Source organism: Bos taurus, chromosome 5 (assembly GCF_002263795.3).
Source record: "Bos taurus isolate L1 Dominette 01449 registration number 42190680 breed Hereford chromosome 5, ARS-UCD2.0, whole genome shotgun sequence".
In the NCBI taxonomy this organism is placed as follows: Eukaryota; Metazoa; Chordata; class Mammalia; order Artiodactyla; family Bovidae; genus Bos; species Bos taurus.
The window spans coordinates 105,324,433-105,340,477 of record NC_037332.1 but is presented as its reverse complement, the minus strand read 5'-3'; the positions used below and the strand labels follow the sequence as shown (position 1 = coordinate 105,340,477).

The 16,045-nt window shown below is 49.5% G+C and overlaps 1 protein-coding gene across 4 annotated transcripts in view; it reads left to right on the top strand.

Annotated features, from left to right (window-relative positions):
• The window catches only part of KCNA6 (potassium voltage-gated channel subfamily A member 6), a 43,161-nt gene extending 30,049 nt beyond the window's left edge, over nucleotides 1-13,112 (top strand). For 3 of the 4 annotated variants that reach the window (XM_005207188.4, XM_005207190.4, XM_005207189.4), the window contains one exon: nucleotides 7,230-13,112. The gene's annotated coding sequence lies outside the window, so the exon portion shown is untranslated. 4 annotated transcript variants of the gene reach the window in all.
• Nucleotides 13,113-16,045: the final 2,933 nt, after the last annotated feature.

Genomic DNA, 16,045 nt, shown 5'->3' with positions numbered 1-16,045 from the left:
TGATTTTCATTGGTCAGAATTTCAGCTCATTTTCTTATCTAATTGGACGTATCTGGGTCATATGCACACTCTTGGAGCCAAGGTTGGGGTCAGTTTTATTCAAAGCACATGGACTGAGTATACAGTGTGGAGACTGTTTTTCTAGAGGAAAGTTGGTGCTCCATGAGGAAGAGAAGGGATAACATAGATGTTGGGTAACTAAAAATATAAGCACCACCCTCCCCAAACAAACAAAAATAGTGACTATCTACTACATCCAGGTTCTTCTGTGCTTCTTTTAGGAAGAGAAAAATATCATAGCTTAGGTAAATCAACGCCAAAATGGGACAAGGAACAACCACACACATGGGCTTGCTGCTTTAGCTTTTTAGATGATCAAAGAATGCTTTTGCATAATTCTTTTTTTAAAAGTTAATGGTACATTTCCCCCCAACTTGTAATAGCTTTACTATTTTATTCTGATTGTTCAGATAACATAGTTGACTCTTGAATGGACTTGAATGAAATGGGTCCACTTTTATGCAGATATTTTTTCAATAAATATGTGTACTCCAGTACACAGTTCGGGGCTGGTTGAATCTGAGAATACAGAGGGCTGACTGTAATGTTATAGTCAGATTTTTGATTTTGTGGAGAGTGGACACCCCACATTTCTTTGTTGTTCAAAGTTCGACTGTATATGCAAAGAGGTGTATATCGCAAAATAAAGGTCACCAATAATCCCACAGTCCAGAGGTAATTCCTGTCATCGTAGTATAATTATTCCAGATGATTTGTGTGTGTGTGTGTTTATATGTGTCTTGTACATGTAAAACACTTAGCTAAAAATAAAAAATACTTTATTACCTTTTAAATTCAATTATATATTCTGGGCTTCCCTGGTGGCTCAGATGGTAAAGACTCTGCCTGCCAATGCAGGAGACCTGGATTCAATCCCTGGGTTTTGAAGACCCCCGGAGAAGGAAATGGCAACCCACTCCAGTATTCTTGCCTGGGAAATCCCATGGACGGAGGAGCCTGGCGGGCTACAGTCCATGGTGTCGCAAAGACTTGGATGTGACAACGACTAAACAACAACGATACATTCATGCATCTTTTTAAAAAATTAAAAAAAATTTTTTTTGGTCATGCTGTGCAGCATGTGGGATCTTAGTTCCCCAACCAGGGATGGAACCAGCACCCACTGACCTGGAAGCGTGAAGTCTTAACCACTGGACCACCAGGGAAGTCCTCTATAACATGTATCTTTAAAGATGTTTTCCTCTTACTGCTTTCAAAGTCTAAAGGAGTTCAGGCTTTTGAAAAACAACACAGGCAGCCTCTGCTTATGAATAGAATAGTACAGTTTGTCTGCTGAGCTCAAAAGCTTCAGAAAGAACTCAATTTAAAGATATATACCCTTCATAAATTGAATACTTATCTCTCAAAGCAACAGATCTCCTAAATCATCTTTTTGGCACACAAAAGCACCTTGTGGGGACATAAAGTGTGCACATGGACATTTATACACATGTACATGTGCATAGAAAGCAGACTGGAGGTGTATTAACAGCAATAATAGTCATAGCTACCAGTTACTGAACACTGTGCTGAACAAAAATATTATCGTAAATCTTCACACTGTAAGGTAGCCTCCATGATTATTATTGCCACCCATCAGACGAGGCCACCACGTGAGTAACTGGGCTCAACCTGGATCTGTGTGACTCCAAAGGCAAAATGATTGTCTTAGTGGAAGGGATGTATGTGAAGTTGTTTCCTTTTATAATTTTCCTTTGTAGTTCCTCCATTGTTTAAAATGAGTATGTACGTTTTAGGATCAGAAAGGTTATTTCCACCTTGAAACATTATAGTGCGTGGTCAATGGATAGAGACTGGGACAAACAGAAGGAATCGCCAGCTCTATATGAGACTGTTTATGTCACCAACCAGCTTTGAGTTGGGGAGGGTGGCTGTTCACTAGATGGGGATTAAATGGGATCTTGTGTAGTTTGTATTTTGTTGCTAGTTATAATGTTCACATGCTCTTTAAAAAAAAAAAAAAAACTTTTAACTTTATATTGGAGTATACTTGATTTAGGGCTTCCCCAGTGGTTCAGCCATAAAGAATCTGTCTGCAATGCAGGAGCCTCAGATGTGGGTTCGATTCCTGGGTCGGGAAGATCCCCTGGAGGAGGGCATGGCAACCCACTCTGGTATTCTTGCCTGGAGAATCCTGTGGTCAGAGGACCTGGTGAGCTACAGTCCATGGGGTCGCAGAGAGTCAGACACGACTGAAGCGACTTAGCATGCATGCACTGTTGATTTAAAAGCTGGTGATAGTTTCAGATGTACAGCAGAGTGATTCGGTTTTAGATTTTCCTGCTTAGGTTGTTACATAATACTGAACAGAGTTCCTTGTGCTATATATACAGTAGGTCGTTGTTGGTTTTCCATTTAAAACATACCAGTGTGTACATGTCAGTCCCAAACTCCCTAACTCTCCCTTCCCCCTACCCTTCCCTTCTGTAACCGCAAGTTCTCTAAGTCTGTGAGACTGTTTCTGTTTTGTCAATAAATTCATTTGTATCATTCCCTTTTAGCTTCCACATAGAAGCATTATCATAGGGTATTTCTCTTTCTCTGTCTGACTGGCTTCACTCAGGATAGCAAACTCTAGGTCCCTCTGGGTTGCTGCAAATGGCATTATTTCATTCTTTTTCATGGCTGACATATATATATATATATATATATATATATATATCACATCTTCTTTATCCATTCCTCTGTCGATGGCCATTTAGGTTGCTTCCATGTCCTGGCCACACATTCTTAAAAATAATGGTGAACTCTAAGCCCTGGGGGAGTCCAGCAATCTCCCTGTCGGTGTCTGGAGCATGACGGAGCCCTCACTTTGCTGCAAGCCACATCTCTATCTCTCTGGGGATGCACAGGGTTTGGTGACATATCCCAGAGGAGCAGAAATTTTGATCAAGCTCAAAGTTTGAAGGGATGCCAAATTCCACATCACTCACAGATAGGCTGAGTGGTTGGAAAACAGTTGGTGAGCCTACCTCTGAAAACAGCGATAAGACCAGCGAGTGTAGACACGAGATTGAAGTGGTCAGTGGTTCACACTGGGTCCAGCAAGAAGCTGAATCGTCCAGATTCTGGTCCTTGCCTTCCCCTGCCCATGTGGCATGGTCCATGTTCTTGAGAGTGCAGCCCGTTTGAAGATGTGACCCCCTCCCTGCCAACAGAAATTGCCAAGAGTTGATTTTAGGGGCAAAGGAAGGGGTGTTTGAAAAATAACATGCATGAGAATTCTCAAATTTAGTTGTTCAACTGTGCTACATTGGAAACACAAGAATTTAAGACTCCCCCTGATTATTTTAGCTTGTGTCTGAAGGGGAGTTAAACCTGACAGCCTCACTCTTTAAAAGGAACTTTAAAGAATGTTTGATTTTTCATACGATTCTGAATAAGTAGGAAGAAATGGATGAATTAAAACTTGCTTTACTCAGCAAAGGGTTAAATTAATACTGAATTACCAGGTAGTCCCTAATTGCACAGGAAGTGTGCGCAAATGGTGCTCAGCATTAGGTGTTCAAATTTAGAACCCTCAATGTTGGATCTTATGTTGGATTTGGAATTTTGTGTGTTAGCTGCAACGAACGGTCATTCTCATGGTGGCCTGGCTGTTGGCCAGTGTCACCGTCTTTTCTGTGTAGTCGTGTGCATGCAATAGTTCAGAACATGCCATTGCACGTTCTTCCTCTGTTTTAGAAAAATGAGGGGAATGCGGAAAAATTAAGAGCACCAAGCAAGGATGTTAGTAGAGCTGAGACAAGATAAGAATCATTAGATGTGCCGGAAGTGCTGTATCTTTAGCTTCAATCAGTGGTTCGCTGGGATGCAGCCCGTTGCATCTGTTGGATTATGAAGGGAGGAAGCATATTGAAAAGTCATGTGTGAACTGCTGCAAATAGACCTGGATGATTGTATCCGCCCGGCAGAGCGTGAGGAAGGATTTCATCAGACCTTAGCACTCCGGGATAGAAACCCCACACAACATATAATCTTCTGCACATTTTACATCAATACACATTTCCAGAAATTACGCGTGAAGATGGGAACTGCAAGTTTAGAGAGGTGTGAGCGGAAGGGCTTTAAAAAAAGCGTGCAGTCTCCATATCCTAGAGTTTTAAGGCAGAGAGGAATGTTATGCGCCCCCAAGCAATACATATTGATTGCTGCTGTAGCGAAAGGTAGTGGTTCAACAGAGTCAGCATTTATTCATTGGGCTCCTGTGTGTGCTTGGCAGTGGGGATAGAACGATACATGAGAATGATAAATAAAATGATACGTGAAATCATGAAAAATGATTTCTTCCTTTAACAGAATTGATGGCAATCATGAGGTGTGTGTGCGGTGATGGGGCATATGGAAGCAGATGTTAATCTAGTAAACCCCAATATAAAACTACAACCATGACAAGTGTTACAGATCACAGATATCCACATACCTGAGCTACAAGGGCCTGAAATGGGGGGATTTGACTTCACGATATTTCAATGATGAAAAGGGAATTAAATAGGTAAAGGTTCCGGAAACAGCATTCCAGGCAGAGTGAACTGTATCCAAAGGCCCTGAGAAGGGATTAACACAGTGAGTGCAGAGATGGGGTTGCCAAGGGAACAGGGGAAGGGTACCCACGGAGCAAGTTGGTCTCACCACAGTGCAGTGGGTTGGATGCTCTGTATGGATAAGGTGGACTGGTCACAGAATTTTTGCCGGCATCCAGGTGGATGAGGGCACTAGAGCCCTAATGATAGAGACAGGAGGAGGTGAATGGATTTGACAGCAATGGAGGAGGTGAGCGCTTCCAGCCTCGGGGTGAATCAGAGATGTGGTAGGTTAGAGAGAAAGAGGTGGAAGAGAGGAAGGAGGTGATTTTTTAGGATTAATAATACAAAAGAATAGGAAATCCAGTACTCACTTCTTTAGTATTGTGACGAAGTATGGTTAGAGCTGGGGGAGGTGCAAACAGCATATTTAAAACATTTTCATTTTTATTCAAGACACACACACACAATTTGAAAAGCCACATAATGCTGTAAGGCTTTTAAGGAAACCCGGCAGGCTCCACCTCTCTTCTCACCGTGAATCCAAGTCCTCAGAGGCTAGCGCTTTCAATTATTTTAAGTTACTTTCTGTCATTTCCCTTCATTTTTCTCTGTAATACTTACGTTATTTCCTAATTTGTCTTTTCAGCTAATAAATATTTATAAAGCACCTGAGCACAGTACGCATAGTAAAGAAAAATATACACGGTAAACAAAAACACACGCCGTACAAATACACGTGGGGAACAAAACCCCCGCCTCACGAAGCCATCACGCCAGTGTGGAGGATGCGTAAAGGTTTAAATAAAAGGCTGTCAGCCTCTCTCTATATAGAGGCAGGGCTCTGTAGGGACGCAAGTGCTAGTCACTCAGTCGTGTCCAACTCTGCGGTCTCATGGACTGTAGCCCGCCAGGCTCTTATGGTTATAGGTAATATGGTGAAGAATAGGCATCCATGGGTGTCCTGTGGGCACTGTTGGGGAGGAATGTAGAGGTCAGTAAGGGAAGGGGGGAAAGGGATGACCCATCCGAGAAACAGCATCTGAGCAAAGACTGGAAGGATTGAGGGGAGAGCCCTGTGGGTGTGTGGGGAGAAGGCATTCCAGGCCAGGGCAACAGCAACTGCAGAGGCCCTGAGGTTGGAGGAGGTTGGGAGTCACTGAGGGTCCAAACAGCAGAGAGGCCCTTGCTGCTGGAGCGAGGTGAGTAGGGAGGGCCCTGGGGGTGAGGTTGGCTTAGTAGGGGTGGGGAAGCCCAATGGGTAGGGTTTTGTGGGCTGCTGGAATGACCTCAGCTTCTACCCTGAGTGATGGGACGGCACCTCATGTCTTGACTGGAAACCATATTCCCACTTTCCCTGCTTCCAGCATACTTTTTGGTTAAATCAGTCTTCAGGGTTCATACCGTGATCACTATCAAATATTATTTCCTGCATTGCCAGCATCATTTTTTTTAGATTCCACATATAGGTGATATCATATGATATTTGTCTTTCTCTGTCTTTCTTCACTTAGTATGATCATCTCTAGGTCCGTCCTCTTGATGCAAGAGGCATTATTGCATTCTTTTGTATGGTTGAGTGGTATTCCATTGTACACGTGTACCACATCTTTATCCATTCATCTGTTGATGGACTCAGATTGCTTCCATGTCTTGGCTATTGGGAATAGTCCTGCTATAAACATAGGGGTGCCAGTACCTCTTCAAATCAGATAAACTTCCCCTCTTCTGACTGAGTGGCAGAGGGGTAGGGGCTTGGTTTTGTGGGAGTGGGCAGGATACCTGGAGGAATTGGTCTAAGGCAACCCTGGCCTATTCTTGAAGGGCTTTGTGGGAGTTACAGGGACATGCCGGCACATCCAGATGGCTTTTTCAGCCCAGGGCACAGTAGACACAAACCTTGAACATGGAACACTGGGCTCCCAATCTCGCATGCTTTCCAGTCGAAAACAGTGATGTCTGATATCACATGGGACAGACTGCAAAGGCTTCAGCAATCAGAGAAGAGAAAGACCCATTGTGTTGGTGTGGCCAGGGAGGCTCCAGGAGGCTCTGGGGCTTGGCTGGGCCAGGAGGGATGGGGAGAAGATGGAGGGAGGTTGGGGCGAGAAGCAGGAGATTCTGGTGGGCCAAGGGTGGGTAGTCAGGCTGTGGCAAGAACGCTTTCAGGGATGGATGGTGTGCCTGATGGATGCCGAGGGTCACGACGAGCCCTGGAACCCAGGAGAACGGTGTCAGCGTCCAAAAGAAGGGAGCTCAGCTGATAAGTTGTATGAAGCTTCATCTTCCTGGGCCTGGGAGTTGAATGAATTGCTTGGACTTGAGTTTGGAGACTGAGGGGCCGTTACAGGTGGAGTATTTGTGGCCATGTATAAAGGCAGCTTCTGCAGGAGCCCTTCAGGGCTCAGCAGTTACTGATGGGCTGTGGGGACTCTTGTGGAGCCGGTGGGGTGGGAGTGAGTGAACCAAAGGGTCCAGGGATGGGGCAGGCGGGGGACCAGCATGCAGAGAAACCAAGAAAGAGGCTGGAGCTGCATCCCAGGTCTCCTGGGGCTGCTCCTCATGCAGCCAAGCAAGCCTCCCATCACTAACTCACCTCCTTTTCTTCTGATTTGTCCCTGGCAGGGAACTAAGGAAGAGGCTGGCCCAGAGTTCCAAACCAGGAGAACTACACCTGTATTTCTGATAGCGGCTGGACAAAGAGGACCGGGACCCTCAACTTCTCCAGAAGACGAGACACCCCCCGCCCCTGCTCCTAGGGTGGACAGGCCTGACGCTCCTCCAGTGGCCTCCCATGAGCCATGACCAGGCTGGAAAAAACTGGGATGGGACCCATGGGCATTTAAAGATGGGACTTGGGATACTGGGCTGAGGCTGGGGCAGGGAGGTGAGACAGAAGAACTGAGGGTGCAGACAGAAGAAACCAGGTGTGGAGGGGTCAGGGGTCGAGTGACGCCGGCAAGCGCATGGCTGTGCTGCAGGACCGTCCAGGAAAAGGGTGGCCATGGAGGACTCACAATAAATACAGCCGGAGTCTCGGAGGCTGCGTGTTTCACTGTGTGAAACACCCACAGCTAAGTTGAGCAGATGCATCAAGTAGTCATGACAAAGGCAGGCAGGTACCCGAGGTGCCAGGACACTTGGCCAGCATCCCAGGGGCCACCCACAAAAAGTGGGTGGCATCAGGAAAAGTGGTTGAGTCCCCTCCGCGGTGATCCCACCCTGGACAGGGGACGTTCTCCAAGGAGGCCAGGTGTGCCACCCGTGGTCAAGGAGTGGTCTGCCTGCAGGCGGATGTCAAGGCCAGGTGATGAAGCCGTGCACGGGGTCTCCCAGGAAGGCAGGAGCTTCTTTCTCGTGTGTGACCCACTCCACTCCTGGCCTGTGCCCTGGGGAAGGAGAGCGATTCCACTTCCGGGACGTCCCTCCTCCTCACCTCCCTCCCTCCTGGCAGCGTCCGTCCAGGGTGCTCTAGGGGGGACATTCCCACGGGCGCCCACTCATCCAAGTGTCCTGTCCTCTTGGTGACAAAACCCATGAGGCTGATTTTCTTGCCTTGGGCTTACTTTTCTAATTAGGCGTTGCCAGGGTTACTGTCTGCTTTAATGCTGGGCCCTCCCAGATCTGAGTGCTGGGTCACCAAACTGCAGGTGTCTTGGCAGCAGGGACCATCTTCTCAGCCACATGGCCACCTGATGTCTAGTAAAGCCCCAGATGTGGACTCGTCACTCACAAAGGATCCGGTGAATGAGTAAGGTCGTGAATGAATGAATGTAGGCTCTGGTTAATATACTCAGTTAGCACTTGTTTAGTTGCTAAGTCGTATCCGACTCTTTGTGACTCCATGGACTGTAGCCCACCAGGCTCCTCTGTCCATGGGATATCCCAGGCAAGAATACTGAGTGGGTTGCCATTCCCTTCTCCAAGGATCTTCCAGACCCAGGGATCGAATCCGTGTCTCCTGCATTGGCAGGCAGATTCTTTACCACTGAGCCATCTGGGAAGCCAGAGTAGGGGAGTGGAGACCAGGTTAATGTAGGGAGACAGGAGAAGGCTGACCTGGAAGGGGATGTTCGAGTGGAGAGCAGAAGTGGTCAAGGAATGAGGGAGGTGATCTGGGTGAAAAGGCCTGGGGGTGGGAGACTGGCCGGCGTGTTCTAGGAGCGCAAGGGGGCCAGCGTGGCCGGAGGGCAGTGAGCCGCAGGACACGAGGTCAAGGTGAGCTGAGCGCTGAGGCTGGGCCAGCCAGGCAGGGCCTTGGAGGCACTGAAAGGACTTTGCCTGGACTTGGACTTGGAGGAGAAGCCATTCCTCCAGGGTTCTGAGTGGAGAAGGGATGTGATCAGACTTAAAATTGAACAGACTTTACAGTTGGGAAGCTGGTGGGATAACCTAGGTGAGAGAGGTGGTTGAATTCTGCTGTCTGCAGTCGGAGGGGAGTGATGAGAAGCAGAGATTCTGCATAACTTTGAAAAGAGAACCCACAGGAGGGATTGGGTGTGGGGTTAAGAGAAAGAGTGAAGGCAAGGATGACTTCCAGCCTGTGGGGGAGAGACGAAACACCAGAGGCTGGACTGTGCTGGAGGATTCTGTGGCTGTGCTGGAGACCCCGCAACCCCCTCCCGGAAGCCGGGATGAGGGGTGACCTTACCCTCCAGACTCTGCCCCCATCACAGCCTGACTTTGCCCCCAGCCCCACTGGCCCCGCTGGTGGATGGGTGAGGGTCAGCTGCTTCTGCCCCCACCATCTGTCTCCCTGACCCCATGTCCAGGACAGATTGCGTCTGCATTTCTGTGATTCATTCTAGTCTCTCCCTGCTGGGAAGGCTGGGGACCTGGCTGGCCTTGGCCTTGGCAGTCAAGGTATTGTCGCCTCCCAGGGCAGCCAAGCTGGAGTGGATACATGGGAGACCAGAACTGCCTGAGGCTGAGACCCTGGGGAAGGAAATGGTGGGATGGTTGGGGCGCTCCAGTAGGAGAACCAGAAATCGATCTGAGAAAAGAAGAAACAGCAGAGAGAGGCTGAGAACACCTCTCTCCTGGCTCCTGGAAGGGCCATGGAGGCCTCGTCCAGCGTGGAGAAATGGACAGCAGGTCGCCCTCAGACTGCCCTGCTCTCTGCCATTGGTCTGCATTTGGGATGCACCATTTCCTGGAGTGGCTCTTGTCTTCATTTTTTTTTAAATTTATTTATCTTAATTGGAGGATAATTACCATGTTATGATGGCTTTTTGCCATATATCAACGTGAACTGGCCAGAGGCATACATGTGTCCCCTCCATCCTGAATCCCTCCCACTCCCCTCCCCACCCATCTGCTCAGGTTGTCACAGAGCACCAGCTTTGGGTGCCCAGCATCATACATCAAACTCTTGTCTTTGTTCTGAGGTGAGATAGCAGGAATCTGATTTACGAAGCCACTTGCAGGCGCTGGGGCTGGTGTCAGGAGGAACGCTTCCTGAGCTCAGCTGTGCTGGCTGGTGTCTGGGGAGCCCACTGTGCCATGCGAGGTGAAGGGTCTTGGGGCTGCCCTCCAGCTCAGCTTAGCTTCCTCAACACAGCAGAGCGGCAGGTGCTGAAGGCCGAGAGTCCGGAGACCTGGGACCCAGTTCCCGCTCTGCCACTAAACTCACTGCATGACACATGTTGAGACTTTGCATGTCCTTATCACCTGAGAAATGCGGAACCGGACCCAGCCATCTCCCACGTCTCTTCCCACTTAGAATTCTGAGATGTTTAACTCCATCACTTGAGTAACTGAGAGCAAATTGATTTCCGGATACCTAACAGCAGACGAAAGCCCTCTCATCTTGCTTAGGGAGATCATATGTATTCAATTCTTATTAAGCATCTATACCTGCAAGGTCCATATATTCAAAGCTACGATTTTCCAGTAGTCATGTACAGACGTGAGAGCTGGACCATAAAGAAGGCTGAGCACCAAAGAACTGATGTTTTCAAATTGTGGTGCTGGAGAAGACTCTTGAGAGTCCTTTGGACTGCAAGGAAATCATCCCTGAATATTCATTGGAAGGACTGATGCTGAAGCTCTAATACTATGGCCATCTGATGTGAAGAGCCAACTCATTGGAAAAGACCCTGATGCTGGGAAAGACTGAGGGCAGGAGGAGAAGGGAACGACAGAGGATGAGATGGTTGGATGGCATCACCGACTTGATGGACATGAGTTTGAGCAAGCTCCGGAGTTAGTGATGGGCAGGGGAGCCTGGCGTGCTGCAGTCCATGGGGTCACAGACACTTGAACGCTACTTAGTGACAGAACCACAAATACCCACAGGCATTGTGATAACGAGGCAATGGGCTGTGTCTGTTCTGGGATCCAGGCAGGAATGGCTTGTTAATGGATCGCCTGCAACACAGGGTTGTCCTGATCACATGAGTTAACGCAGAAGCAGAGCCTGGATGCTATCAGCACATGTGTGAATGTTAGTGAAAGTTAGTCACTGTCGTGACTGTTATGGGCTGGCCACATAGACATCTTCTCCTGCTCAGTTCAGTTCAGTCACTCAGTCGTGTCCAGATCTTTGTGACCCCATGGACTGCAGCACACCAGGATTCCCTGTCCATCACCAACTCCCAGAAATTGCTCAAACCCATGTCCATCGAGTCGGTGATGCCATCCAACCATCTTGTCCTCTGTCATTCCCTTCTCCTGCCTTCAATCTTTCCCAGCAGCAGGGTCTTTTCCAATGAGTCAGTTCCTTGTATCAGGTGGCCAAAGTACTGGAGCTTCAGTGTCAGCATCAGTCCTTCCAATGAATATCCAGGTCTAATTTCCTTTTGGATTGACTAGTTTGATCTTCTAAGGAGGAGAATTCCTGGGTCTCGTTTTCTTAGGCTTCCAAGTGCAAACCCTGATTGACTCCTTAGCCTGGAATGCTTGGCCCTGCGGGTGGCAGAAGGGCCTCCTCCATCTCTCAGCTCAACCTCAGACTATGATGCTGGGCTGGTGGTGGGAGAGGTGAGGCCGAGGTGCATCAGACTGTCATCATGCTCTTCCTGGAAGTGCTGGGTGACTGTCAGGCTCCCTCCAAGCGTAGGAGATTATGAGCAACGCTGTGCTTCCTCGTAGGTGAGTGGTAGACCGTGGGCTCATCAGAGAGTCGGGGCATCTCAGAGCATCTCAGGGATGGGCGATCAGCTGGTTGATAAGCACGCACTGCCCCCCACAAACATGTGGAGGGAGACAACCCCAAAAAAGTGACAGGGGTTTGTCCGCGGTGGGCCGTGAGTGGCTGGAAGAGACGTTCTGAGTGGGAGGTTAGGGCTCAGGGCCCTTGTGCTTGTTGCTGATTCTGAGGCCTGAAGTCACAGTCTCCTGTTCTGGAGGTGAAAACAACTTCCTCCAAAATCTACTACTTGAGATGACTTGTGAGAATCTGGACTGCGCTCACCAGCTCCATTCCTACCCTGCAGGTCCTTGCTGCTCCCTTTCTGGTCCCCAGTAACCTGCCATTGCAGACAGCGCCACTAGAGGGAGCCACTAGTTCTCCCAAGTGGCCACTGCTTCTGTTTCTCCCATCCGTGGGATGGGACACCCCGGGGCTGCCCTGGGAGCTGGACACCTCCTGGCTCTCGGTCACTCTGAGGGGTCCCTGCGTGTCTAGCCACACCTGCTGATTGAGTCCATTCAGGGCTGAGAGTCTGCACTGCTTTCCTGGGGCCGCCAGGGTTTCTACACAGCAGTCCTGATGTTGCTGGATGTCCAGGGAGTGGGGATGACCCCCTCCCCGCCGCCCCTTTGTCCATCCATGCAAGAGCGCAAGGCAGTGCTTCTCAGAGAGCCAGGGCAGATGCAGGGAGAGCACAGGCTTCAAAGGCTCCCAGATCCCTGGCCTGGGAAGTCCAGTGGGCAACTTGAGGGGTCCCCTGCCTGGGAGTGTCCCCTACTTCCTGGAAGAGGCAACAGAGCAGCCACAAACTGCCCTGAAAACTGCACTCAGAGACCTGACATCCCAGGGACTTCTGCCTGAGTTGCTGTCAGTGATGGGAAATTATCCACAGGGGCCAGGAGATGACGTGGCAAAGAGATCAGCTGTCTTTAGGAAAAGTGATTTTCCAGTTCAGATACCACTTGGTCATAGAGATTGTCTGGAATCCCACCAGGCTGAATTATCCAGAATGCCTACCTGCCATCAGGGTTAGGAGGGGAAGTATGGATAAGTGACCTTGGGCATAACCTTGTATGCTCCAGGGCAAGTCTTCACCTCTGGGCCTCAGTTTCCATCTCGGTCAAACAGGGGTTTATATTTCTTTCTGAAGTTGTTTCAGGTGTAAGTTTAGGTTGTTAGGTTTGTGTTTCGATGCCCTATACGGTCTCTCCCGCAAGGGACAGCAGTCTGTTCAGTTTGCCTTCTTGCACTGTGGTTCATTTGCCACCAACTCTCTGCTTTCTGTGGTTTAAAGGCTGTTAAAAGTCATTGTCCTTCCCCATGTGAGCTTCTTTTAAAAATCCCACTAAAAATAAAATTAAACTGACCTCCTAGAACCAGTGAACTCATCAAAAATGATTCTGAGCCCTCTGCGCTTAGATGTCGACAGTAATTGATCATTTCACGGCAATAGGCTGGAAAAGCTCAACAGCAGGGGCCGGGGTTTCCATTTTTTGCGTCAACAATCACTTGCCTGCTGTCTAGTTTCTTCCCTGGTCCTGCTGATTTCTGAGGGGCTGGGACCAGCTCGTCTGGGCTCTGTGATGCTGCCTCACGGCTTGGTGACAGGGTCCTCATTTCTCTGGATTTCCAGGCACTGCTTTGTCTCTTAAAGATGCCTCAGTGACCAAGACTCCATCCCAGACTTGGTTGTGGTGCAAAAGAAAGTGGATGACAATGTAAGGGGGTTGAAGAGGTTTCCTTAGAGGTAAGGAGAAGAAATTCCTTCCAATTAATACATTGTTCTGTGCAACGCGTGATTGATTGGAATAAGGAAGACGTGCTTTTTCAGTTTTCTTTTTGTCTAGTGCTTTTAAAATGTTTTTGTTTTTTAATTATTTCTTTATTTGGCTGCATTGGGTCTTTGTTTCAGTGCCCGGGCTCAGTAGTTGCAATGCAAGGGCTTAGTTGCCCTGAGGTACAGGGGATCTAAGTTCCCCATCTAGGGATTGAACCTGCGCCTCCAGCATTGGAAGGTGGATTCTTAACCACCAGACCATCAGGGACGTCCCTGTCTAGTGCCTAAAAAGTCAAGAAAGGCTCCAGACATTAATGGGAGCAGGATACCAGGGGCATGCGTGATCCAGGGTAGGCCTCCTCACCCTTCACTGTGGATCCAGATCATCCGGATACCTTGTTAAAGTGCAGATTCCTGGGCTCCAACTCCTAGAGTTACTGAAACAGTAGGTCTGAGAAGGGGCCCAGGAACTTGCATTTCTCTCAGGCTCTGGGTAACACCAAGGCTGCAGGTCAGGACACCAAGCTGGGGGATGGCACTGGCCTAGGACACAATGACGCGTCATCTACCCCCAGGGTGGCGAGCCCTGTGACGATCCTAACCCGGGATTGTCGCACTCATAGGGAACAGTCACTGCCGTGGATGCTAGCACAGCTAAATCTCCAAGGAAACGGAAGGTCCCCACTCCCCTCCCGTTGTTATTCACAAGGCTCTGGTGCTAACTAAGCAGAAGTGAAAGTGCCAGTCTCACAGTCATGTTTGACTCTTTGCGACCTCATGGACTGTAGCCCTCCAGACTCTTCTGTCTATGGGATTCTCCAGGCAAGAATACTGGAGTGGGTTGCCCTGCCCTCCTCCAGGGCCTCTTCTTGACCCAGGGATCCAACCTGGGTCTCCTGCATTGCAGGCAGATTCTTTACTGTCTGAGCCATCAGGGAAGGCCAAAACTCCTGGCTAATTACCATGTTGCCAGGAAGCATCCCAGGTCCATGCTCTGAGCTTCTGGCCCCTGCTGGCCACCAGGTGGGGCAGGGTGATTTCTTTCCAGGCCCGAGGGGCTGACAAGAGGAAAAGTACCGAGGAGACGGGAGCAGAGATGTCCAGGCAGCCCTCTGTGTGCCAGGCTCCGCCGTACTGCTGCCATCTCCGTGTGAACCTACTCCATCCACATCCAGGGTGTCGTGGGAGGGGGGGCTGTTGGCTTTTCAGGTTGCTTGTTTCTCTTCCCAAGTGCATCCTCATTCACCCCCTGTGCGGTCAGTGACTGCGGCTTGAGATGAAAGGGAGATGGCTCCTCCTGTACCAAAGCTGGAATGACAGGAGGAGGAGAGGGACCAGAATGTTATAAATGGAGGGACCAGAAGCCTCTCTTCTCTGGCTGGGGCCTGAAATTTTGCTCCAGCTCCCTGTGATAGCATTTTGATCTGCGCAGATGAGCAGACTCCCTTTTTGTGGCTAGAAACAAAAACGTGTGTGTCTGTGTGCATGTATGTTTGTGTGTCTGAGTGTTTAGACTACAAGCTCCCACACCACATATACCCCTTAAAGTGTCTTTGGGTAAGAGAGGTGGCTCACCTGGTAAAGAACCCGCCTGCCGAGGCACAAGATGCAAGAGACATGGGTTTGATCCCTGGGTTGGGAAAGAGTCCCTAGAGGAGGGCATGGAAGCCCACTCCAGTATTCTTGCCTGGAAAATTTCATGGACAGAGGAGCCTGGCGGGCTACAGTCCGAGGGACCACAAAGAGTCAGACGTGACTGAGCATGCACACACACACACACACACACACACACACAGCACCCTTAGTGAGCAGAGCCGCATCCCTGCGCTGTCTGCTCATTCCCTAGATAGCTCTACTGCCAGCTGCCCAGATCATCTTAAACCAAAGACCACGGGGTCCCCCTTCCCCTGCACTTAAGTCTGGGATATAAATTCTGACTTTCCTAGTGACAGTGCCCCAAAGGGCTTCTTTGTCCCTTGTTGACTGCGGAGGCAGTCGCTCTCCAAGATGGAGCATCGGCCTCACCTCCCCTGCAGCTCTTTGGATGGCAGGGACTCTCAGCATGGGATTCGAGGCTGCCCTACAGCTGCCCCTGAACTTGCATCTTTGGGGACACTGCAGGGCCTGTCCCCTCTGGCACCTGCCCACCTCCACGGCGGACTCCGGCCGCTGCTGCTTCCAGTGCAGCCTGCCGGCTGGGACCAGGCAGGGGTCCGGCGGCCCGCAGTCAGGAAGCCCGCGTGGTCCAGGGCCCTTCTCTGTGGAGTGAGATACTGATGCGGGTCCTTGAAGGACCCCGCCCCGCCCCCTCCCACTCCGCAGTCCCCAGCGCTGTAACTGACCCGGAATGTCAGAGGCAGGAAAGTCGCTGCTCCAGTTGAATTTTGCTGCAGTTTCTTTTTTTTCCTTCCTTAGATGCTGAGAGCTATTTTTAGCCACAGATTTTTTTTTTTTTTTTTTTTTGCAGGGGATCCACAGTCTATTTTTAAAGCCCTTACGGAGGCTAAAGCATCCAGTGTCCCCCAAGAGAAC